This window comes from Haemaphysalis longicornis, unplaced genomic scaffold (genome assembly GCF_048455015.1).
Source record: "Haemaphysalis longicornis isolate Haplotype H1 unplaced genomic scaffold, Haemaphysalis longicornis Haplotype H1 scaffold_14, whole genome shotgun sequence".
NCBI lineage: Eukaryota > Metazoa > Arthropoda > Arachnida > Ixodida > Ixodidae > Haemaphysalis > Haemaphysalis longicornis.
In genome coordinates this window covers 39,154,734-39,180,690 of record NW_027526245.1, presented here as the reverse complement: position 1 = coordinate 39,180,690, position 25,957 = coordinate 39,154,734, and positions in this window count along the sequence as shown.

Sequence of the window (25,957 nt, the reverse complement as noted above, 5' to 3'; positions counted from 1 at the left end):
TTAATGTTACACCTATCATTTTCCGCTCCATTGCCCGCTGAGTCGTTCTCAATTTAAGTTGAACCCTCTTAGCGAGCCTCCAAGTTTCTGCCCCATAGGTGAGTACCGGTAAGATGCAGCTGTCATACACTTTCTTCTTCAGCGACAATGGTAGGCTGCTCTTCATTATCTGAGAATGTCTGCCATATGCACCCCACCCCATTCTGATCCTTCTAATTACCTCTGCCTCATGGTTTGGATCTGGGGTATAGGAATATATAATCTGGCAATTAAAAAACGGCATGTATTTCCAAGAAGAGAATGGTTATTTAGAAAAAATTGATGACAGTGTCAGCGTGCTGTGATAAAAACTTAGGACACGGGCACATAGAGGTTATTTGGTATTTCAAGGGTTTTCATGTTCAAGCTGAAAGAGTGCAAAACACCTTGCTTAACATCGTAATATCGCATTTAGGATTTAGAAAGGTTAAGGCACACCTGAATAGCTTGTCGTTTGCTAATAACTTGCGTCTTACAGGCCACTGACTGTTATATCTTGCAGTGGATATAAGCTGCTTTGGGAAGATGATGATGGTGGTTTGACTTTAATGGCGCCAGGCCGACAAGGGCATAGAGCGCTAAAGACAAAGTTTTTTGATGAGGACAGATGTGCAATTAAATAATAAATTGTCTAACTAAAAACAAAAGTCAACCGAATGAATGAAGATGGCTGGTGTATAGGACCAGGATGATTATGTATGATATGAAAGAAGCTGCAAAAACTTGACATCTGATAAAAGCTAAAAAACACGCTTGTTAGAAAACATTGGGCTGTCTGCGAAGAAGTGTGATGGGTGTAGCGGGATGTGTTGTCTGTACAGTTGAGAAAAATGTTTGCGTGGTGTGGTGTGGAGCGCCTTGCATTGAATGAGTATGTGAACTACGGATAGGGCCTCTCGGCACCTGCTGCATTGGGGTCTTGACGATCCCGTGAGCAGATACGAGTGCGTTGCATGGTGTGCCCTATCCGTAGCCTAGCCAAGGCGACTTCCGTTTGTCTGTTGTGTGAGTCAGCTCTGTACCGTGCCATGTGTGGCTTTATTACGTGTAGTTTGTTACGTATCTGTTCATTCCAGTGTGCTTGCCATGTTCTGCGCAAGTGTTGTCATGTGTTGCTTGAAGTCTGTATAGTGCACCGTTGTTATATCTACAGTGTTCCCGAGTGCAACATCAGCGACCATCTCGTCTTCCAACTCGTTGCCAGCAATCCCATAGTGTCCTGGGACCTGCAGAGGAGCAGCTCATGCTTTCCGCATAGCCTGACATAATGGTGTTGAACAAAAGATTAACTGTGTGATTTTCGGGGGCTTATGCAATGATAGTGCACGAACAACACTCAAGGAATCGGTATAGATGATGGAATTGGGGATTGGAGTTTCAAGAATGGGTTGAACAAAAAAAAACTTTCACCTCCCCTCGCGGGAACACCTGTGTAGATGCGACGCATAGGGGGTTCACGTTGCAGCGTTGGACAGCGGAGGAACGGTGCTGGAACGATGGAGCGGAGCGGCGCAGGCACCGCGTTTTATAGCGCGCATAACGGTGAGGGGACGCGCCGGCACCAGTGCGTCTGCCGCGGCTATGATGCAACACAATCCAACACAATCCACTTAAATGCAATCCAAATCCAATCCAATCCAAGCCAAGGCAAGCCAACCCAACCCAACCCAACCCAACCCAACCCAACCCAACCCAACCCAACCCAATCCAATCCAATCCAATCCAATCCAATCCAATCCAATTCAAGCCAAGCCAAGCCAAGCCAAGCCAAGCCAATCCAATCCAATCCAATCCAATCGAATGCCCCTCGCGAGAGAGTGTTCGCTATCGGAGAGGACAGGGTGTGAGCGGCGGAGAGCGCAGCTAGCGCGGCGAGCAGAATGGGGGAGGGGTGGACACCGAGAACGCCGACAACGCCAGCTAGATGCAGGGACAAGGCGAGTGAATAAGATGCGTTCGCATCTAACAGTAAAATTCCAAATGACTCTGCTATGTGTATGCTCATGGTTCTGACTGCATTGAAATTAAGACCATGAGTAGCGCACGACACCATAGTGGAGGTTTTAGAAGCGTCATTGTAAAATTCTGCACGTGGGTATTTAAACTGCAGAAACAGAAAGTGCTGCAGTATCGCGCTCGTGGTACCCGATGTTTCTCAAGTGTCGTAAGAGATTGTCACAGGACATACGGCAATTTTTACAAGGCAGTAAAATGTCTGAAAAGGATGATCTGTACACATCTAAAAACGAAGCGCTGAGATCCGAGGCTCGCTCTCTTACTCTAAGCGAAAAGGGCACAGGAACGAATGGGCGATTTACAAACAGCAGAGATGTGGATGTATTGTTAAATAAAGGATAGAAAGTGTTGTTATTCAGCAATGACATTTTAAAAGCATAAAGCAAGTTCATGTACGTCCGTTGGTTCTCAAGGCACCACTTGTTACACACGACATACAAATTTTGGATCAGGCTAGTGCAAAAAGCACCCGACTCAAGACGTTGCCCCAAGTGTAGCATTGCGTCAAGCATCCGCAACACTGTTTTAGTCGCCCACCCAAACACCACACTGCCGTAGTCCAAACGGGACCCGACCAAAGCAGAATACAGGCGTAGCAGGAGTTCTTTGTCGGAACCATACGGTTGGTGTGAGAGGACCTTAAGGATATTCATTGTTTTGAGACATTTATGCTTAGGTTCCTTGATTTGGGGAATTAATGTGAGCTTGTGGTGAAACACAACACCTAAAAACCTGTGCTCCTTGTTCACAAGAATGAACACACCATCAAGTCTAATGTCTGGGTTGGCATGGACCGCACGGTTCCTGGAGTACACAACGCAAGAGGTTTTTCCAGGGTTGCGTCTAAAACTATTCTTGTCTGCCCAGCCGGCAAGTTTCTTGACGATCATCTGGACTTGACGTTCGCAGATTGACATATCACATGATTTAAATGAAATCTGGACATGATCTACATACATGGAATAGGAGATTGTAGGTGGCTATGCCTTCCTAAGAGAGTTCATTGGAATTGTGAAAAGATTCCAGCTCAACACGCCATATTGCGGCACACTATTTTCTTGCACGCGAACCTTTGAGTGTGTATTACCGACTCTCACTCTAAACGTTCTCTTCGACACGTAACTAATAAAGGTGTTTTGAATGTTCCCCGAAACACCGAATGACTTATGCCGTAACGCCAAACGGCATGACAAGCCTCCTCGATGTCGAAAAACATACCCGCCGCGGTAGCTCAGTGGCTAAGGCGTTGCGCTGCTGAGCACGAGGTCGCGGGTTCGATTCCCGGCCGCGGCGGCCGCTTTTCTGATGGAGGCGAAAAGCAAAAACGCCCGTGTGTACGAGATTTCGGCGCACGATAAAGATCCCCAGGTGGTCAAAATTAATCCGGAGCCCTCCACTACGGCGCGCCTCATCGCCTTCGTTGCGTCGGCGCGTTAAACCCTACAATCAATCAATCAATCAATGTCGAAAAACAGCGTAACGCAGAACTGTTTGTGAACGAAGTCCTCCTTTAAATATGATTCCAACGCAACCTTTTGATCGTCGATGGATCTCCCTGCCCTGAAGCCAGCCTGACAGCTCTGGAAGAAGAAGAGAAGAAGTACATGAGTTTCCTGTTGATCATCTAGAGAAGCTTGCACAGGCAGCAGGTCAGGGCATTGGGTCGATAGCTAGCCGGACAGGAAGGGTCTTTCCCTTCCTTTAGAAAAGCCACTAATATGCCCTCCCTTCAATACCTTGGAAGCTGCCCGTAAACCATATTTTGTTGTATAGGTGTAAGAGTGTCCCAGAGTGTCTGGGTGTGGGTGTTGTATCCTGGAATATGTAATCTTATCTGTGCCGGCAGCTGAAGGTTTGCATGTCCTGAGGGCAGCCCTCAACTCATAGAGTGTAAATGCAGAGTTCTAGTAAGTTTTTGATTGGTCTTTGTCATCTAAGGGCTTCTTCTCTGCAGATATTTTGCGTTGCATAAACGTGTTAGTGTAGTGTGCTGAGCTAGACACGTGTTGGAAGTGTTGTGCGAGTGTTTTAGCCTCGTCTTAGTACTTACAAGGGCAGGCAGTGTGTTTTTGTCCATTGAGTTTTTGTATTCGTATACAGACTTAGTGTGTATCTTTTTATGAGTTGATGGAAGTGAGGAAGGAGCGCCAACTCTTTCTTTTCGCCTCACGACGCACTGGCTTCCCAAAAGCCTTTACCCATTTCAAAGAAATGAGATCATCCGACGTGGGTTACCGGCGAAGGACACCCCACGCCTTGTTCTGGGCCTCTCACACCCACCTACAGTCCTCATTCCACCACGGCATCCTCTGGTTGCGCGGGGCACCGTAGGCGTAGGAAATGGACTTTTCGGTGCCGTCGAGGATGTGCGCCGTGATTTGTTGGGCTGCTTTCTCCCCGTCTAGATGTTTTACGGATGTGTGTTCTAGTTGAGATGTTCGTGTGAATGTGCTCCAGTTTGCTTTTGATTCATTAAACGCGTTGTGGGAAGACGGACCGCTTGGGCCCCTACCTATCTACGTTAGTGAAGTGGGGAAGTGGTCACTACCTAATGGGTCCGTGCCCACAGCCCACTCAAGGCATCGAAAAAGAACTGCGGAACCAATAGCCAAGTCAACATGTGAGTATGTATTGTGTCATAAGTTGTGGTATGTAGGCTGTTTTTTGTTGAAAAGGCTTGCTCCACAGTATGTTAGACACTTCTATATCCGGTGACCTCGGCCATTCGTTCGGGAGGAGCCCCAAAGAGAGTAGTGTGCATTAAAGTCGCCTGTGAGGATATATGGCTCGGGTAGCTGGTCAACCAGTGGCTCGAAATCAGAGCTCAGAAGTGAAAATCAGGAAGGATGTAAATGGAGCACACAGTTATAAACCTATTAAATATTATCGTACGCATTGCTACAGCCTCACGGACAGTGTTTAAAGCGAGAGGGTGGCATGCTAATGGTTTGTGGGCAAAAATGACCCCACCACCCGGCGAGTGTGTGCAACCAACCCTGGCCCTTCTGAATACCATGTACCTAATAAGGAATTTATTCGTTTGGAATTTAGGTGAGTTTCTTGGAGACACATGATACTCGGCTGATTTGCATGCAGTATTTCATACACATCGTCAAGATTTTTATGGAGGCCTCTGCAGTTCTATTGAATGATGTTTTCTGTTCCCATTATTTCCATTTAAGAATGACTGGAGTGTGTGTGTCTCTGTGTTGTCTTCCGCGGCTTGTACTCTGTGAAAAGGATTTTTTGGCCTTTCTGTTGGCGTGGACGTCGGAGGCCGCTCGTTGTGCTGCGTTGCAGGCAGGAATGGCCCGAGATCCATCTCGTCGTCATATGTCATGGGGTTGCCCGACGGACCGGGCCCACCAGACTTTGCCCCCTTCCGGGCCCTATATTTGACCCGCTACCAACGAGAGCGTCGGGGCGCCAGAGGTGGCACGGGCGGTGTGGTGGCGGTGGGAGCCGATGCAGAGCCCCCGGTGTCCATCCCCTCGGCGGCATATCCCTTCGGCTGCACCCTCCAAAATAATGGAGGACGGGGAGGCAGATGCGGGAGCGGCACCGGTCCCGACGGTTGTGGTGCTGCCTCAGCAAGCGGTGTGGTGACGGGTTGGGCTGCCTGAAGCAACCCAGCGGGGAGCTGGGGAGGGAGCAAGTCAGACTCGCTGAGTGGAATCCAGACGCCGCTCCTCCCCCGGCGAGCTGCGTCGGCGTGTCTCCCAAGGGGCAGAAAGAGGCGAACTACTTCCGCGCCTCTGGGACGGTGATGTTCTAATTGACCTTGATGTTGATGATCTTTTTTTCTAGTTTACATTTTTCCCACTTGCGAGAGTATGCCGCATGCGGCACCCGGTAGTTCACACAAGAAAGGGCGTTCGAGGAACAGTTGTCGGTAGGATAATACTGTGCCACGCATTTTGCACACGTCGTTCGGCCATGCCGAGAATTTGTACCGTTCCCTAACCGCAAGCACTTCAAACAGCGCCGTGGGTTCGGAATGTACGGACAAATGAAGCACCGGATAAAGCCTGCAATAATATGTTGCGGAATTACTGAATGGTTTATGGTCAAGAATATGTGCTTGGTGGGAATCTCCTTGTCTCTGCGGATGGTGATGCGCCTCACGGTTGTGCCGCCCTGATCCTTCAAGCCCGCAAGGAGATCCACATCGGTTTCTTTCAACAGATCTGGCTCAGAGATCAAACCCTGGGAGCTGTTGAGGCACTGGTGGGGTGTGACCTTGATGTTTAGATCAGCCAGTCGAGTTTGAGCTAGATGTTTTGTGGGTTGCTGCTTGTCGTTTACCTCGACGAGGACCTCACCAGTCCTTTGGTTTTTATCCTTTGAAGATGTTGCTATTATGGATTGAAGATATTTTGCAATCAAGAACACTGAATGCGATGCAAGAGGTTAGGCTGGATTGAGGGATTCCATCAAAAGAAATCGAGAAAAATTATCCGATTCAGGAAAGGTTAAGGGTGGCAATTGGAAAAAGATACTTCAGTGCGGCCCCTTTTCAGGGACCGATCACGTTTGGGGGTGGGTTTATACAATACCATATAGCATAGGATAAAAGCAGGGAGAGGGGGTAATTTCTTTGTTAGCCTTACCCTGATAGCTGAAGCGGTTGCGGAGCTCCCTGCCTGGTAAACAGATCGGGAGCCCATCCGCCGGATCTTGACCTGGGCTCCAACGGCTACCGTTTGTGGTTTGTGCCGTTCACCTCAACACTGCTAGCCACGGTAGATTACAGCGTGAGTGTGGGGGCTCGTGGATTGTGGTGTAGCCAATACCGTCCCCAAGATTACTTAAGGTGCCCCGTGCGGGGTAAGCTGGCCTGTCCTAATTTGATGGTCTCGATGGTTCTTTCTGATGGTCAAGATGATTAAAATGGGTAAACACCCTACTCTTTATACTTATAAAGCGTCTTGCTATGATGCGCACAGTGAAATTCAGTTACGAGAACTTGCCTGCTTTGACTGGGAGAGGCCATTACAGGTGTGTTCTTCCAATAGCATTGTATATTAAATGCCGGTTAGCATCATTTTCGCCATTCATTGTTCTCTGAGTGTGGAATAAGCGAACGTGGATGTATTGCATTCAATTTCTTTATATAATGGTTAACCTGAACCCTGGCTGGCGTTGTACGTTCGAGTGCTAGAACAAAAGCACGAAGGTGACAGTTCTGAGTAAAAAAGGGAACTAGTATAAACGAGATTGGACATTTAACGAGAAGTGACTTTTTTGCATGCCATGCTTGACATCAAGAGGTTAAACTGAGATAACAGGAAACCCATTCCAGGCGGAAATTTGGGCGAGTCGGAATACGTTCATTTTGCACAGCGTAAAAAACACACGGGACACGAGTAAGAAATAGACACCAAGAACAGCGTTTGTGGTGTCTATTTCTTACTCGTGTTCCTTGTGTTTTTACGCTGTGCAAGATGAACCCTTTCCAAACTGTGCTTAAGCGTCACCAAAGAGTTCAATGACCAAAGACTATGTGCTGCGCACTTGCACCACCCCACCTCGGTAGCACAGCTGTGTGGCAGCAGCATTTCACTGACCGTTCACGTATTGTAATCCACAGAGTTACAGCATGTTCTTATCTCCTGTGTACTGTTCAGGTTGGTGGACCAAGAGTGCTCCGTGTTTATAGCGGCCATCTGAGCCGAGTTGTCAATCTAATACAGGAGAATGTTCCCGGCACTTAGTTAACAACAGTTGCTTTACAATAGTCATAACATTTACATTTTTTGTAAATCTAACTCGTAAAGGGTTGGGATGAGAAAAGAACCCGCCTCGGTGGCTCAGTGGCTAAGGCGTTGCGCTGCTGAGCACGACGACGCGGGTTCGATTCCCGGCTGCAGCGGCCGCATTTCTGATGAACGCGAAAACCAATAACTCCAGTGTGTACGAGATTTCGCCGCACGTTAAAGATCCCCAGGTGGTCAAAATTACTCTGGAGCCCTCCACTACGGCGTACCTCATCTCCGTTGCAACAGGGCGGTAAACCGAACAATCAATCAATCAATAAATCAATCAATGAGAGAAGACTGCGGATAGTCAAGGTAGACTGCTGAAAATCAGAGCTATTCACTCCTGCACCCTAAAGTTGTTTTTAAATTAGTTGTTTGTAGTGGTGGATGCAGGGATTCATTTGGGGGAATCAACATGCAAGGAAGCAAAATGGAAAAGGTAAGGACAGAACAGTAAACCACAATAAGACTTAAATTAAGAAAAATGTTTTGATGTGGTGAAGAAATATCTACGTAACATTTTCCTCGTTTTCACCTTTATTTTTCTTCGGGGTATATCAAAATGGCTAATCGTTGTGAGAAAAAGCAGACAAGCCGCAGAAGCTGATTACGTAGCTGGAGACACAAAATTATTTATTGATACTCTTTCTGTGGTGGTAATGTTAGTACACACCGCGCCCACCCCCCCTTAGATTTTTGGGAGCCCCCCCCCCCCCCCCCCCCCAATTTCGTTTCTCTATGTACCAGTGGTCCTCTGCCTATCTGTATTGAATAACGGATATTGTTGGGTTCACGGGTGTTTGGAGCAATCGTGACTGCACAGGACATGGCTACCACATGGTTTTCTTGGGACGAAATTCTCTGTCTGTTTCCAAAACCCCCACTTCGTGTCCGTTTCATTGGTGACATAATTGCACTCGTAAGGTCTCCTACCGATGGATGTGCTGTGTCAGATATGGGTGTCTGCTTTCAGCCAATAAGGACTCGCTAGCAAGGGACACCATGAAAAAAATGAAATCGTTCCAGGACTGAGAATTTAGCTTCTGTTAATACAATCAGACAAAGGTGTTTCAGAAGTCTGAACAACACCCATAAGAGAACATCCCGACCCCTGTGCTTTTGATGTGTAGCATGCAGTCCATGTTTAGGAATCTGAATTTGTAGGGCGGTTAGACCAAATTGTGATCCGTGCTTTTGCCATTGCAGTGTTTTTTCTGGGCGCAAATACCCCCTACCACTATCTAGATATGTTAAATACAAACGAATCTGAGTGTAAGTATATCTTTGAAAGTAAGTAGTAAGTAGTGTAAATTGAGCCTTTCCACACTTACGTCAATCGTGCCACAATTCATAGATATAATCATCTCCTAAAGCAAAGTTTCATTTGTAAATCTATTACGCCAAATAAGAACCGGATAAGTGAAAATTACAGCATTCTGTTAATTAAAACACACTTCTGACCTTATCGCCAAACAGCTTCCCATAGAATATCTCAATCTCGCCTGAAAAATTACGTATTCACATAAGCCTACTCGGGAACCCCCATCAAAAGACTGAGCTCCAAAACAATGACAGCGTTAGTAGATTGCATCAAATAAAATACTGAAATTTAAGATTATGTCCAAAATAAAAACAGTGGGACCAAGTTTTGATTACTGACCATGTCGTGTATTTACAATTTTTCTGTTTATGTGGCGGGATGGACTGACAGTCAGCATGTTATGCACCTACTCTTCCCATCCCCCGCCCTGCTCGGTTTAAGGTTGGAGGAAAGCATACAGATACCAATCAAACAAACAAATCTGTAGGACAGCCCGCAGTGCGAATTACCGTAAACGTAATATCTCAAAAGTAGCTGCAACAATATGCCGCCCCAGTCCTGCTAAAAACGAGAAATTATCAACTCAAACATATAGCATAGCTGTGGAGATGTATTTACACACAAAAAGTGTTGCTTTGCTGAAAAATGACCATCCTGCTTGTTAACTCAGTTTGTAGAGTGACTTTGCTAGATCATCAGTATTTCTTAGTTGAAGGCGCGAATCGCGACAAATTTGCTGAGCATCAAAATACTGTTAACGCTAGCTTTCTTTTTCAGACATCTGAGCAGATTTGGATGGGTAAAAATTTAAATACTTTCGTGGCCTACCCACAATGGTATTTTTGTAAGTACATATGATGGCGGCTAGCTTATCAGTTTGGGTGTTACTCGTGAGCATGGTTTCACTCTTCCGCAACCCTGTAATTGTAGGTCTTCACTATCCCACTGATAGATTTTATATTTTATTCTATCCAGAATTTTGTTCTGCGAGCCAATATTATCGCTAGTGCTTGCTCTAAGTTGACTGGCCCAAACTTCCTCACTTCACAAGATAAATTACTGATGCACTAAAATTGGAAGTCTCTGCTTGGACCGGTTTGTGAACTGATCTTTGGGTACTCGGAAATTAAAATCAACCCTCTTTTTACTCACGAAGCTTGAAAACAAACGAGAATCCTATGCACCGAGTTTGATCATTTTCTAGCAATAAATATGGTAGTCATGTTTTTTCAGCTGGATATGCTGGTGTATGGCTGAATGCAAGAGTTAAACAGTACGTTGGTTGTTGCAATTCTGGGGGTATTAGAAGTAATAAAAACAAGAACGAAGTACCACGCTAAAAATACAAATGGGCTCTTATGCAGCACTTTTCGGTGTTGTACGTTTTTCCCTGTTGTAGTCGATCGGCTATGATATTTATGCCTGCCCAGTGGCCACGTGCTCGATTTGGTTGGTTTATTTTGCTTCAGTGGCTTTCTGACGTCTGATATCGGAAAGGTGAAATTCTGAGGATAATTTGAAAACGGGAGCAAACTCTAGTACGAAAATGGCGCAAACAGCCATGAGGTCCGAATATTGTTGCCAGAAAGCTGGAGTGGTTGCGTCACTGGTCACATGGATAGGATACGTTTTGTGGCGATTAACAAACTGTGTGCTATTTGTACTGCCGACTGACAGTATCGCATGGTTACTTGAGATTCGCATAGAAACACTCACTTTAGAGGCGTCTCCTTGAGTCTAAAACCAATGAATTGTGAAAGTATTTTGCATTTAGGATCTTTAAAGGTGGTTCAAGCATGTAAAATTCGCAAAACCCATTTCCTGAAAAGCACATTTTCACAGACGAATGGAATGTACACCACACGTTACTCTACTAGCTCATTTCTTAGCAATCTTTTTCTAAAATCCTTATTCGGTACAGGCATTGCCACCATGCCAATCCTCCAAGAGCAGTTCAGGACAGGAGTGCCGTGCCATGGCCTGCACCCATTCCATGGCCTGAAGGGAGTCCCAGCACGATGGTTTCCACTTAATGTGGGGGAACAACAATTGCGCCCACCTCCCCGCGAGGGGACCCCTGTGAAGGCGGCGCATCGTGGGGTTCTCTTGGCGTTTCCGTTGGATGGATTCTGAAATCGCGTGAAAGGTGTCGGGAACGCGTATGATTATTATATTTTGTGAATATTATTATGCTTTATAGGCCAATCTTGGTCAGTCTCTCTAAGTGGTATGCTTCTGGCTTCGCTGTCGCAACGACCTTTACTTCATCATTGTTGCTGTAAGTGGGAGCTTCTTTTCTTTTATTGCAAGTGTTAATCATTGCCCAATCATGCGTTGTATCAGTAGCTTCTTGACGTAGTTTGAATGAGTCAAGGGTATAAGGCGCGTTCGTAGCATTTGATTCTGTCTCGGTTTTCTGGCGAAGTGGGAAGGGCACCATGTACCTCGCGTTCCGCCCACAGGGTCGTGGGATCGAAACCGGGCGCCGCTAACTATTATTTTTTTATAGTGTAGAGGGAGGGGTGTCGACGAGAGAGGGGAATCGGAGAGGAGAGGGGGTGAGCGGCGGAGAGCGCAGCTCGCGCGGCGAGGAGAATGGGGCAGGGGCTGACGACAACAACGCCAACGCTGCATGGACAAGGCGAGTGAATGAGATGCAGTCGCATCTATTATTGCTTTCTTCAGATTTGCGATTCTTTGGGGAACGAGAATAGCAGCAAGTTACTTGGTCAGAAGCAAGGGACCACATCGAAATCACATCAGGATGTTAATAAAGCCCCTGCATTCTGAGTTAGATTTGTATTGAATTACTTTGCATTGTGTAGGCTTTGGTGTGTGACTAAGTAACCTTTCTTTTTAGCTGACTATCTGTTGGAAGATAGTCATCATATTTGATAATAATTGCTCGACAATATCATCAACGTTACAAACAAGTTTGTTTCGTGTAATATTTTCAAGCACCTCAGCACAAACCTCTAAACAACTCCCATAAAATAAATGCAGGGTAAATTTTCTCAGCTTTGTGGCAGGATAGCAAAAAGACGATCATGACACGAAGAGACAGAGCAGAACGCAAGTCCTGTCTGCGAGCTCACTTATTTGCTACACATCTTGTTTGTTCAATTTGGTAGGATGAAATCAAATCAGTTTTACGTTAGCGTTGTGCAGCACCTATTCGTTTCGTGTATTCATTATTTTGTGCAGTTCTTCGTGTGTCTACCGTCATACCAACCACCAACCTGCCATCATTGACGCTACCGCTATCGGCATGCCGTTATCCACCGACATGCCGTCGTCTACCAGCATGCCGACACCCACCACCTTGCCATCGTGCCAACATGCCATTATCTGCCGTCAGGCCGCCATAAATGCTCTTACAATATTCCTCTATGATGATGTTCGATAGCTTCCATCAAGTCCACAGTTTCAATAGGAATGTGGACCCCTACAACCAAATAACCAGAGTTTAAACTATAGGAATTGATGACCGGTGCTCTCAAATGCCTTGTGTAAATCGACAAGGACTGCAAGTGGAATGATATATTGCTCAAGCTGCATACTAAATAAATTGATACTTTTCAGCAGGCTGCTTGTGCTTAAACGCTGCGCAAAACGAATTCTGCTGCATTTACAGATCATATTTTTTGAAAAAGATACAATGATTTGTATGAATGATGTTATCTATAAAAATTGCGCGTATGATAGATGTTTTTGTAGTTTCAGCTCGATAAGGCCGTGTCTTGGTGTGCTGCGTGGCAGTTCACTTTAGACGTAACTAAATGCTTTCATGTACACCTTAGTAACGAAAAGGCCTTATCCAAGCCTTATTTCTACGATTTCCATTTAGGACAAAGGGTAGGCCAAGGTAATTGTCTAGAGGTCACATCCACTGAAGTTTTACTGAAGAAATAAATGTGATATCTGTTAGATAACATCGCCCTAAGCCATTCAATTTCAGAGTCATGACAAATGGCCTTGCTGCATGACTCCCCTCCATAAAAGCGCTGGTATAAGTAGGCATACCATGCCTGTTCTAACATTGATGTCATCCAAATCCCTCCCGACTAGTGAAATCTTGCTTTTAATGGTGAGGGGAGGGAGGAAGTTTGCGGTCATTGCTGGTACCTTCCCACTGCACGACATACGTGACGTAATCGTATGCACTCGGTAAGTTTAACCACTTAAGTTTCTCGCCTATACATTCCCAAATAAAGCTTCAAAAGACGGGTTGATTTATCGTTTGTAAAATTTGCGCTCCTGATATCGGACTCCGTTTATAGAGTGTAAAAAAACTAAAAGAAGCCTGCCTATCGCTAGATCGCGTATTGAATCGTGTCCGAATAAACAGATTAAGCCCTTAAATGTGACTAGAATTTTATGATTTTATATCCTTGCAAGGAAATAGGGAGCGCCAAAACTTTACTTTTTGAGGGAAAGGAGCTGCGGGCTAGCCTTGGAAGGATGGCGTTGAATAATTTGGCATTCTGGGACGAAGCAATCAAAACGACTCCCTCCGTCTCTTCTGAAAAAGTAAAAATTTAATGTAAGAACTGAAATATTACTATATTTTCCTTCTTTTTATGAGATGTCTCCCATCAAACTAGAGATTTCCATTGCTGCGCATATTTGGATGACGCATGCCAAAATGACTCCAATTTGACGCATGCCAATATGACTCCCACCAAATTAGGAGTCATTAGGCAATATATATTGGTGTTTTTGTCCAATACCGGTAACCTGATAGAATCGAATCGAAATCACGGAAGTCACCGGAGTAGTACTACGTGCTCCACTCTTTATCTTTAAAGAAATTTCAGGTCCATTTTGGGGGTCTAAACGGCCCGAAATCTAATAACAACCTATGCCTAGATTTCATTTATTGCTTTCATCCTAAACTTTTGAATCAAATCTTTTTTCTCGCCTAAAAAACAATTTTTTTCATATATGTGATGTAATATCAAATTCCGCGCCTCTATTTTTATACGTTTCTCAATTTAATAACGTTTCATTCCTCATTTTATCGCAGCCCCTCTCAAATATCGAAGCGTGCTTGCTGATATACAGGCTATTCCAGGTATCATGCACCAAGATTAGTTAAAAGAGCAATGGCATTACTCCAACAAAACTTACTGCATAAGGTATTCAGTACAGTGAAGACAGAATTTGAAATTGGCAGTCTAACCAGGTGAAGTACTGTCCTAATCATTAAAGTGTCAGAGAGGCACTTCTAGGTACCTACTAGGGGCATCTAGCTGCGATATATATGGTGACGAACTAATTGCGTGCACATGAATTCTGACTGATGATGAAACCCCGCGAAATATGAAAAAAAAAAACACGTGACGGCGCTCCACCCGCTTTGTAAAGCAATGCCCTCGAAGCGTTCCCTCTGAGTTAGCCAGAAAGAAAAAAGAAAAGAAAGAAGTCACGATTAGTTGGTGCCTTATCTGCCAAACCACACAACTTGCTCCTTCCATGCATGCCACTATCAACGTGATGCGCTGTCTCTTCGGGAGTGTGAGCGGAAAAGCAGTGGCTTTCAATCAACCTACTTGAGGGCGCTAGTTTATAAAGCAAGTGGTAGAGCCGTCACGTCCTAGTTTTCATATTTCGTGGCCTTTCATTATCAGCCAAAATAATGAGTACGCAATCAGTCCATCGCTAAAAATACCGCAGTGAGATAACCCTCGTGGGTACAAGTGCCTCACTGACACCTAAATGATTACGAGTGCTTTTCGAGTTAGATAATCTATTATGATTAAGTCAGTTTATCTCATTAACGAAAAAATTACTGGCCGATACTTCACTGTACTAGGAACATTACGCACTTGGTTTTCTTGAAGTAACACCATCGGTCTTATCAAAAATCTCAGTGTATGATAGCTGGGACACCCCGTATAAGTAAAGAATTGGACTCTCTAAATGCTATGGTTTCCCGTATCCGAAACATAATAGGGCAAACCAGGATTTAGGTATGCCACGTGTTCGTACAATTTGTAGTAACTATTCAGCCATTTGATCAATTTAATTGGTGTCTGCTTGCGAATCTTACGGATTCAAATGTTCAAAACGCAATTTGAGGACTCTGCCCTAACAAAGAACAAACGGGATTATACACATTACTCCCCTCACGAAGTGGAAACGACAAAGGTGTGCTCTCAACGTCCAGCCCGACGTGCTGGACCCAGATACTTCCTATTTCGGAAGTACATTCCACATGTGGCGCATGAGCTTATTTAGGCTCCATTTAGTTTATTCGGGATATAAGGGAGTAAAACCAGTTGGGCGCGAATTCGCTTTCTTCCCTACATATGTCAGCGAGACAAAACTTTTAGCCGCCCCTGCACATTTTTTGTCCTATTCCCCGAACTTACTCTCCTCCCGTCCCCTCCTGCAATTATGACAATGAAGGTAATGGAGATTTATTCAATTCCCTTTAATTTACCCGCGTTTACATAGCTCGCGCCCCAGCTGGTGGTACAGAGTGTGTCTCTTTCTTGATGTGTTTAGGGCGTTTTATTTTTTCTCTCGGTATCCTAAAAAGGCATTGGAATGTATATTCCTGGTAGGCGTTCTGATTTAGGTGGGCCAACACATACTGTCGCTTTTGTGCAATTCCTGGAAGCCATTGTGTGAACGGGGTTGCACCACGAATCCAAGCGAGTGCACGACCCACAATCGGATTTAATGGCCGTAGCCAAAACGGTTGCGAGAAAGAGAATGCTCCTTTTTCTGCATTCCTTTCTCGAAATCATAGCGGCTACCATGCATTGTCAGAGCCCCGGTAAAAAGCAGTGAAATTCTGCGCTCACCCCTGATTTTTGTTCCTGTAAACGTCGCCTTCTGGTAAGAGATCATCCCCAGAAACAGAAGGTGCCAGAGGAAATATTGGCGTGAAAGCGGAACAACCTACCTCTCTCCGGGTGTACTCGCCCCCTCGAGGGAAGGAGAGAAATGGGAAGAAAAACACGGTGATCCGGTGACATGGCAAGCCTCCTTAACCAAGTGTCATCATCACCACCGCAAGCAGAAAGTTGAAAGTTCATTGCGACAACATGTACAGGAATGGCTATACAGTTTTCGAGGGGGACGGTCAAAAAGGCTACAGAAAAAAAAAGCCTGACAACGTGACGTCCTCCTCCCCCCCTACCGTTTTGGCATGATTCTGCGAGAAATGGCACGGCTTTTGTGACAATAAAAATACCAGAAGAATGCACACAATTAACACATAAAAAATCAGCGTTCAGTTTTCAGAAAGACACAATATTTACAATTAAAATTCCCCTAAAACATACACATGAGCTCTCAGATTTCAGAAAACAATAAGTAAAATTCAAGAATTCACAGCAAAAAAGAACAAAAAACAGTTCTCAGTTTTCATAAACAAACAATAATTGCAGTGCAAGATTTCATAGAGCGAGAAAAAAATTACCTCTAAGTTTCATGAAAGAAATAAAAGTTAAAATACACGTTTTTTACTGTAGTTGCAAAAGGTACATGTCTAATTTCTTTTTAAATCTGTGTTCAGATTTGGCATCTTGTGCCATGGTTAAAATTGCGGGGTGACTGTTTAAAACGATGAGAATCTGGTAGCTCGAATTGTGGTGACCGTAGTTTGTGTGAGTTTTTGCCTTTGTGTATATTACCTGCCTAAACTCGTATTCATGTCTTCGTGATGTGTATTTTCTGTAAAGGTAATTAGGGTCAGCCCTTATGTGGTGATAAATAGTTAAAGAAAGTTTTTTATTTATAATGTTCATAATTGTCAACACCTCGTGTTTCTTAAATAATGGAGAAGTGTTACTGATGTAGGGTGCGTTTTCAATTATGCGTAAGACTTTTTTTTTTTTACTTACGAAAACTGCTTACAAAAACACAAGTACAAAATACTGTGTATATGTCTCTGATAACCAGACTGGTTAATGCTGCAACTTTATTTCGTCCCAACCAATTCTCGTGTGTTACATATACGCGTTTGTTCCGCTTCGTCGCTCTCGGAAAGCAACGAGGCAGGAGGAGCGCAGAGGCTTGCCCAGAAAAGCTCGAGCACCGGGTTCCAGAAACAAGTGCCAGATCTCATTCTGCTGATGACGAACATTGCCCATGCTTCTTCGTCGGTGCCGTTTACCGTTGTCAGCATTGCTTGCGCTAAATAAATATACCGTATTTTCACGATGCTAACGCGTGCGTTTTATAGCACAAAGTAGCCTTAAAATTTTCGTGCGAGTCACAGTCATCCTGAAAACCCAAATCGGAAGTCAATGTCGCGCACATTAGTTTTAATGCTAGAAGGAGCTGGATAAGCAAGTGTACGAAGCACAAGAAATGTTAAGGCTACATTTGCATACGTCAAGCAATAATTCTTCTTACAGGTATGTGGTATCAAGACTTTCCTATCAGCGCGGTAGAATCGGAATGAAGTTTTTATTCAAATTGTCCGACTTTAACTCACCTGCGCGTTATAATCGATAGCGCGTTATAATCTTGAAGATGCGGCAGGATGCGCACACGTCGTTTCGTCATAATCGCCGTCACCTGTAGGTACTGGTGTAAAGAACCCGTGGTAATGTATTTATGCTGGAAGCATATTTTCCGGGAATAAATTCTGTTCGAGCCGATTTGTGTAAACGACAACCGCAGGCTAAACTCTGACAACACGGTCTTCTATCGGAAAAAAATGGTTCTCGCGAATATTCTTAACCTGATTGAGACAGCGCTTGAGAGCGACCTCCCTCCCTCGAGTGTCTGTGGAGCAACTTTAAAGAGACAGACAGCCGATTTTTGTGAAGTGAAATGGCATTATGAAAGAAATGGCATTATGAAATGGCATTATGTGGAATGAAAGGGCAGTATTTGAAGCGCCTTAAACTGAAACGGTTTCCCTGGAGCGTTTGAAACAGAAATTTTCAGATCTACAATGCATACGTATGCTGGAAAAGACGTACGCTGCCAACCACGACAGTGATCCGCGGAGCAAGATACTTTTAACAGTACGCGTGATCAAACGAAATATTTTAAAACTTTCCCCCAGCTAAAACAACGATAAAGTGTAGTGTTTTTTATTCATTCATCTCGTTGTTTTTGAATCGCGCCTTGAAAACGATGGAGCTGTTGGTATTCAAAAGTAGTATCACGTTTGGACACTTTATGGCACCCCCTTTCTGACTTCACGAAGTTCTGTGCCAAATTAAACTCATTCCGCCAATTCATTTTGAAATTCTCTGTGGTTACCCCGCTATTTAAAAGCAGTCTGACCTGTTTTAGCAGTCTGACCTGTTCGAGCCGAAAACATGCCCTACACAAAAGTCGGTTGCCTGTCCCTTTAAGGGATCGTCACCTTGTTTCGCAAAGGCCCACGGGGACAAAGTGTACTACTTAGTGTTTGCCGTAGCGGGTAGTGCACTTACCTCTCTTCTAATAAAAACACAGGACAATGACGTTCAGCTCACGGAGAGGCACTTTCTTCCTCGTAGGGTAAAAGGGGCCGGGAAAACTTGTGGAAGTGGTGTGTTTGTGTTTCGCTGCAGATAAACTTCGAGGAGGAGGAGCAGAGAAACGCTCATTGAAGCGGAAAATTGCGTTGTCGGCGGCCTTTTTACTCCGGATAGCGGCGACATAGAGTCGTGGCAGGTGCTCTTGCCCGAGACACGAGGTTAACCTGCGTCTCTAGCAGCCAGCTGGTCAGCTCGCACTCCTACTGCTCCAAGTGGGGGGAAGGTATGGGGTTTGGGTTGTAGGGGCAAGCCCAGAGAAAGCGGAATGTGGTGTTGGGGGTTTTACAGGATGAGCTTTCATACGGATACATGGTTGGTGAAGTGGTGTGTATTGTTGTGTTGCAGAATGTCTGGGTTTCCAGCCACCGCCCGAGGTGGGCATCGTTGGTGTTGAGAGATGGATGAGGAGGTTGGTAGATGGGACAATTTTGACGGGAATGGTACAAGATGTCAGTTAACGAGTCGTGCCTGGGAGGGGATCGAGGGATTTTGGTGGGTCTTCCCTCACAAAAAAATCCTGTCGTGTTCTTTTGTATTTCTGAGGAGTTTTGCCTTCCTCTTGTATAGAAATTTTGTAAAGTTTGTGAAGAATTTTTTTGACGAGCTCTTGACGTGTTTCAACAAGTATTTGTCCACAGAGTTTCTGCAGAGAGTTTGACGAGTGATTTTCTGTAGAACTTATGATGTATTTTTGCAGCCTCTTTAAGTAGATTTATGCGTACTTCTTGATGTACTTCTCGTGGAGTTTCTGTAGAATGTTTGACGAGTGATTTTCTGTAGAACTTCTGTATAATGTTTGCAGCCTTTTTAAGTAGATTTATGTGTACTTCTTGATGGACTTCTATGGCTTTTATTATGACATCTTATGTACTTTATGACGTATTCTTACGGAACTTCTTCATTTATTTCTGCGTGGTTCCTGAGGTGTTCTTGCCATTTTTATAATGCGAATCTCGAACTATGTGAATAGTTTAGGCAAGCAAATTGATGCATAATTACAAATTTTACGCTTTGCTGCAAGTGTTATTGGGCAAAATAGGGACATTTTTGGCAGTGTCACAAGATGTAAATCGGCCGCGGTAATAGTCACACAAATTTAGTCAGACAGCGACAGCTAGCTTCAAAAGGCCTGCCAGTCAAAGCTGGTGAAATATACAAGGAGACAAAAATCAGCGACTCACGACCGATTTAATTCTGAGACAGAACTATGCGGCTGACTGATTGAGCCTTGATTTCCCATGACACTACGGACAAGAGGGTCGCCTTGATTAGCTGCTGTGGCCCAGAAAACTTGGCACATGTGCAGGCTGGAAAGAAAGAAAAAGCAAGCTGATATCAGAACACAACATATCAAATGTAACATTTTTTTAAAAAAGTTCCTTTTTTTACTTACGATCTGTTTTTCGTTCGACTCTCTTCGATGCTGATATTTAGCCCATTTTTTATTTCCTTCAATGCTAATCTGATGATACATTCTTAGCAAGAATACAATAATTCTCATTTGAATACTTGTGTCATTGCTTGAATTTTAAGCCTGCATGTGCGCTAAATTATTTTTACATGAACCGCACCAGCAGTGGTAGTGATTCAAAAGATTTTGCTCCCATATACATGATCTTCTCTCAGTATAAAAAGCCACCTCATGTCAGTAGACGTTCAGCAAAAGCAAAAATGACTGAAGACTAAGAAAGTTTCATCTGAATCCCCAGAATGCCAGGTAAAAGCACCAATGACGTAAGTTCGCCTATGAATAATGTTTGGACACCTAAATAGCTTGTGTGCCTGTATACATAGGACACCTATGCAGTTGTCATTCTCATTCTCTGCCTATGTCCGTTGTCATGTCATGTGCAGCTGTAAGTAGGTGGCACACATGAGAAGCCCAACAATATGTTTTAGGCAATATAGATGTCCACAGGACCACTGCTGTACGAGGGAGGCTTACTAACTCTAAAAAGTACTGATTATTATATTGTTGTGAGCAGCTGTTATGCAGCTTCGATTTCTGCTCTTTATCAATTGCCATCAGCTATTTTGGAATGCCTTTTCAATGCCTCGAAGTTATTTTAGCCTTCGATTTCATTCATTGCCGAGACGTGCGCAGGAAAGTTTGATCCCTCGCTTAAGCGGGGGAACATGTAAATCCCCCGCCAATTACTTTGATAGAGGAGAAAAATAAAAAATACTATCCACATTCAAAACCACTGTTCTAAATGGCAGGAAACAAGTTGCCGTAATTTATGGGCAATTTAGGCTCAGATGTCGGCTATTTTGAACGCATAGTATTCTACGGCTAGCAACACGTAGTGTTGTACGGCTTCGAACAAATTTTCGTTCATGGTTTTTTACCCCAGCAACTTTTTCCAGTGCAAAAAACCACTAATGCCATGATGAACCTTTCAGAATAGTTAGCCCGAAGAGGAAATACATATCAGCAAAACTCTTCCGCTCTACTACCATTGGTTGCATGGTTCATGTCAACACCGCTTAGTATGCTGGCAAGGCGGCCTTGGGCGGACATATGGACAAACAAAAATGCACTAACAAAAGTTACAGAGCTTTCTTAATTATGTTTGGTTCGTTTCAAGGAAAAAAAATATTGCAGGCTAAAAAACTGTTGAAAGGAGGAGAGACTAAGTGGCACAGAAAATGTCTCTGCCTTGTGCTGCCGTAAAGGGTGCCAAATACAATAAAAATAAAACAGAAAGGATGCTGTCCGTGTGGGGAGACGTGAGCCAAAGCAGAGCAAAAATAAGCCATGGGGTGAACTATTTTGTCATGAACAGCACCTCCAAACCAAAATGTAAAACCAGTAATGTTGGTAAATAATCAGCTCCACAGTGCAAAACGTACAGCACAAAGGGACAAGAAAACACAGGACAGGCTCTGAAGTTACACCAAAATAGGCAGCGAATAGATGCACAAAAACAAAATTTAACCCGATGAAATCCTCGGGCATTATTAGGTCAAGTTTATCTCGTTTTTTAAATGGATGCTGGGTATACATTTTTGTGCAACTCCAATAAGTTTATTTTAGTTGACATTCAGAGCTTGTCCCATGTTTTCTTTTGCCTCTGCCCTGTCGGTTTTGTGCTGAGGATATAGAGATGCACAACTGCAAAAAGCGCAATGAAGACGAATGAACTATGATTGCTACACACTACGTGAAAGTCCCTAACAAGGAGTTCGGTCCAAAAATTTTTAAATATTTCAACTATTTCAAAGCTGGAGCTATACTAACAGCTTACTGTGTATGAAGAGATCTGTCAAGGAAGTTTGAACAGCAACAGGTATGGATAATGCATGTTATCATATTCATAACTTTAATAGCAGCAAAAAAGACAAAAATGTTTTGAGTAATTTTTCAAGTTTCAAATGCCCCTATCAACGTGCATAGCTACGGATAAGTCGTCATCTGACCATTACAACCAACCAAACTTTGCACGCCCACAGAATAGTCATCAGTCCCAAATATGTATGTAAAATATTTCCTTTTCCTTACTCTTCATGCTCTTATTGGAGCAGCCAAACGTACACTGGCAATAAAGATTGAGTAGAAAGTGTTCACAATTTTCCTTAAATACCGTAGTCAAATCGCGTCAACCCTAATAAACAGAGCAATAAATCCTTCAAGTAAATTTTGCAAGAGGCCATAACTTGTTTGAAAAAGTTTTCTAGCAAAAGAATATGTTACCAAGCAAATTGCCGCTTGTAGAACATGAAAAAAACAGCATGATAATTGGACCTAAGCTCACAATTGCAAAAACACAGGACAAGAACAAGTGGTAATTCTCAGCTGTTCATCAACACGAAAAATGTATAGATGCACCGAAATATCGCACTGGTGTCCAAATGCTTCAATAATTCCAGGCATTTCGAACAGGCAACGCCTCTTCCTGACATCCCTATGTGCATCCAAAAGAAAAAATTGTGTGTAAGTTGTTAAACCAAGGTTAATTTTTCTCTCTTTGCGTCACACAATGCATTAATGATATTGCCAACGAAATGGGCACTGACCACTTGCGACAGGTGAAATTGCGATTTGGCCCACTTGCCCCCATTTCCTCCCCTTTGTGGGGCGTGCAATCGTGACCAGCAATTCAGTGGGGCTAGGAGTTTAGGGAAAAGCAGATACCAACCAGCCCACAAGGTCAGTAAAGCTTTTATGGAGGGATACTCAGCAGGGCACTACTGTTTAGTTGAATCGGTGTGAAGAGTTTTTTATGCATATTTAAGTTTTCATGAATTCATGAAGCTGCAGTCGGTACATAACACTCAGGTTAAATCAAGTAGCAAGGAAAGTTGTGCTAATGGCGTCTTCGTTCATCATCCTATCTTATTTGTTCAGATTTGACGACAATGACCCCCCCCCCCCCCAAAAAAAAACCTTACAAGGCTCGTTGGCAACGTCGCTTGTATACGAAGTTCTGCACTAAGTCCCTGCCTTCTTCCGTGAGGTTCGGTATTGGGCTACTGTTTTGAAGGTCAAAGGTTCGAATCTTCACACAAACTCCCGGTTATTTTTGGTGATAGTTAGATCAGCTTTTTTTTACCGGCACAAACAAAGGGTACAAAGACACCTTGCCTTTTAATCTACAAGTGAAGTCTGACTAACCTCAGTAGCAAGGCAGCGCTGAAAATTTGTTTTGCTCACGCTTTAAATTCATGAAGCAGTATGTACATTACTTCTAGGTAAGACATCAAGTTGTAAGGAATTTGTTCGAAGTGCGTATTTGTTCATGAGGCTGTGTTGTTTTGTTCAGATTTGACTGTGGTAACTTGAAATACATTTTGCAACATTTCAAAAATGGCCCGCAAGCATTCTTAGCAATGAGTAGAGCAAAGAAAGTGCATTTTGTATGGCAAATCTAGAATGCTAATTACTGCATATAAACAATTGAAATAACCGCTCGTAAACGAACAAAAATAATTTAAAAATTTTGCAGATCGAGTTCATTGAAACGTGCCCACCAACGGTCACCGACGCAGCGGTTGACGCATGACTTCGCGTGTTCTATGCGTTTGCAAGTGGTTCCGGGTTCTCGCAGCTCTCCTGCGTGATGGTGCGGCGCCGCCGATCAACGCCGACGCTCGCGCGACGCGTGAACCGCGTGCACGTGTGTGTGCGCGCGTGTATCGTATTGCCTGGATGCAAGGACGCCCGCTGGTACACACATGAGTTATGATGGCACAAAATAGAAGTTCTGGGAAGCTGGCTTAGAATTGAGTTAAAGTTCACAGAGTTTCTATGGAGAAGTAACTGTAGAAATTCTATAGTCTTTTTGGAGGCTTTGATGAGTGGAAGCTTAATGAACTTTTATGGTGAAGTCACAACAAAAAGTCTACAGACTCTTCATAGAGTCCTTGAGTTGTTTAAAGGGGCCCTGAAAGGCATTTTGAGCACACTAAAGGAACTAGCGCAATCGTTAGATTGGGTCGTCAACGTCAGCTGTGCCAAGTATTACTCGTTTACGTGCAGCGGAAAGCTCTCACTTTTGTTGCAAAGTTTGTCGCCCTTTTCTCACCCTTTCCTGCGTGTTTTTGGACGCCGCCATCTTCACATGTCTACGTCATCGATTCCCAGATGTTCGTCATGAGGTAGAACTCCTGCTATTGGGCGGCTTTTGCACGTACTTCCGGCAAAGAGATCTGTCGTCTGCTCAGCGTCGGCTCGCCGGCTGATCTGCCAGCGGAGTGATGGAGTGCTTTGACATTTTACGACAAACGAAACAAGTGTAAACAAACGCTTAATCGTTTGTATTGAATGCAACACGGCCATAACACGACATGGATATTATCTTACTTGAGTACGTACCATAAAGAAAGCCCCGTGGCACTTCTTTCGTGCAATCGCAGAGAACGCCCTGAGCCGAATGCCCGGGTTTGACGCATACATTTTATTCAACTTCAAAACAATCCAGAGATGCGTTTCGAACGAACACAACGACACAACATGCGTTGCAAGTCTGAACCGCGATTGACAGGCGATGGGTTGCCTCCTCCTGCCCGTCGTAAATTCGGCACTCACCTCGCGCCCGGTTTGCGGGGACGAACAGCAAGTCACTTAACTCTGGCGCCCAAGCCGAGAAGGCTTTAGCCAGGCACACTGCACATACCCCATGCGAGGTTGAGTCATACGTCGCTCGAGAAAGATAATCCAGAGCATGGGAAGAACTATCCACCCGCAGAAGTACAACGTCGCATTTCATTGCGAAACGAACGCGTCCACAACACACAGGAGGCGATGCACACACACACACACAGCTTCGGTCGCTGCATTGGCTTAGCTGCAAGCTTCGTCGGACAGTCAGCGATGTAACGACGATACAGAGCTGCGTGAGGGCGACGTGCTAACCACTTCATGTATTTAAAAACACAGGGACAAAGAACTTGGTTCATCGGAAGCAAAAAATCTTTCCGCCATTATAGTGCCTGGAATACACTGGCTAGTGTGCCGAGGGCGGGCTCCAGCCGGGCGCTGGGAGCGATGTACGCGGGCGGCTGCCGCTTGGGGCGCTGCCGTGCGGGAGTGTGCGCGTTCGTCCGGCCCGAGCAGATCGCGCGGTTACCTCAGCGCGGAGTAGCAGACGGCAGCGGCAGAACTTTCCATTCCCGCTTGCGATTCTATCTTTCCATTCTATCGCGTGACTAAAATTTGCCCCGACCATTCGACAAAAACGATCGTCGCGCGACAAAGCGACGGAATTCCCGTCGCTTTCGCTCGCTTTCTTCGCAGGTGCGAACGGTCCTTTATGCACAATCTCCGTCCCACATAAAAGAAGCTCTTGCTTGACGCCTGAGCATACGGTTGATATTTGACTACGTTACACTGTGCTTGCGAGTGTATTTAAACGATGTCACTAGGTTTGAAACGTAAGCGCTCGGCGTGCAGCTTTGTAAACACAAGCGGCCTCACGTACGCGCGCTATTTTGCTGCTAATAGAGCGTTTTAGTACAGCGTTTCTTGCCTTTGCATACGCTAAACGCTAAATTTTGCGTCCCGCTACGTAAACACCGCGAGAGAAGTTTTAGTAGAGCGTCTCATCAGTTTTGCGTAGCGACACGCTGATGCATACGGCGCCATCTGTGAAATGTTTTGCGCAATGACTTGCCGGCTGATCTGCTAGCGGAGTGCCGGAGTGCTTGGGCATTTTACGACTATCCAAACAAGTGCAAACAAACTCTTTCCCGTCAGTGTTGAATGCAACAGATGCATGGGTGCAGCTTGTCAGAACACGGGTGCACGCTGCTCGATTGCGGCGTTGGTTTGCACTGCTCCTTCCCGTTCATCGCCGCTGATAAAACGATCCGATCCGGCGCGTTATGTG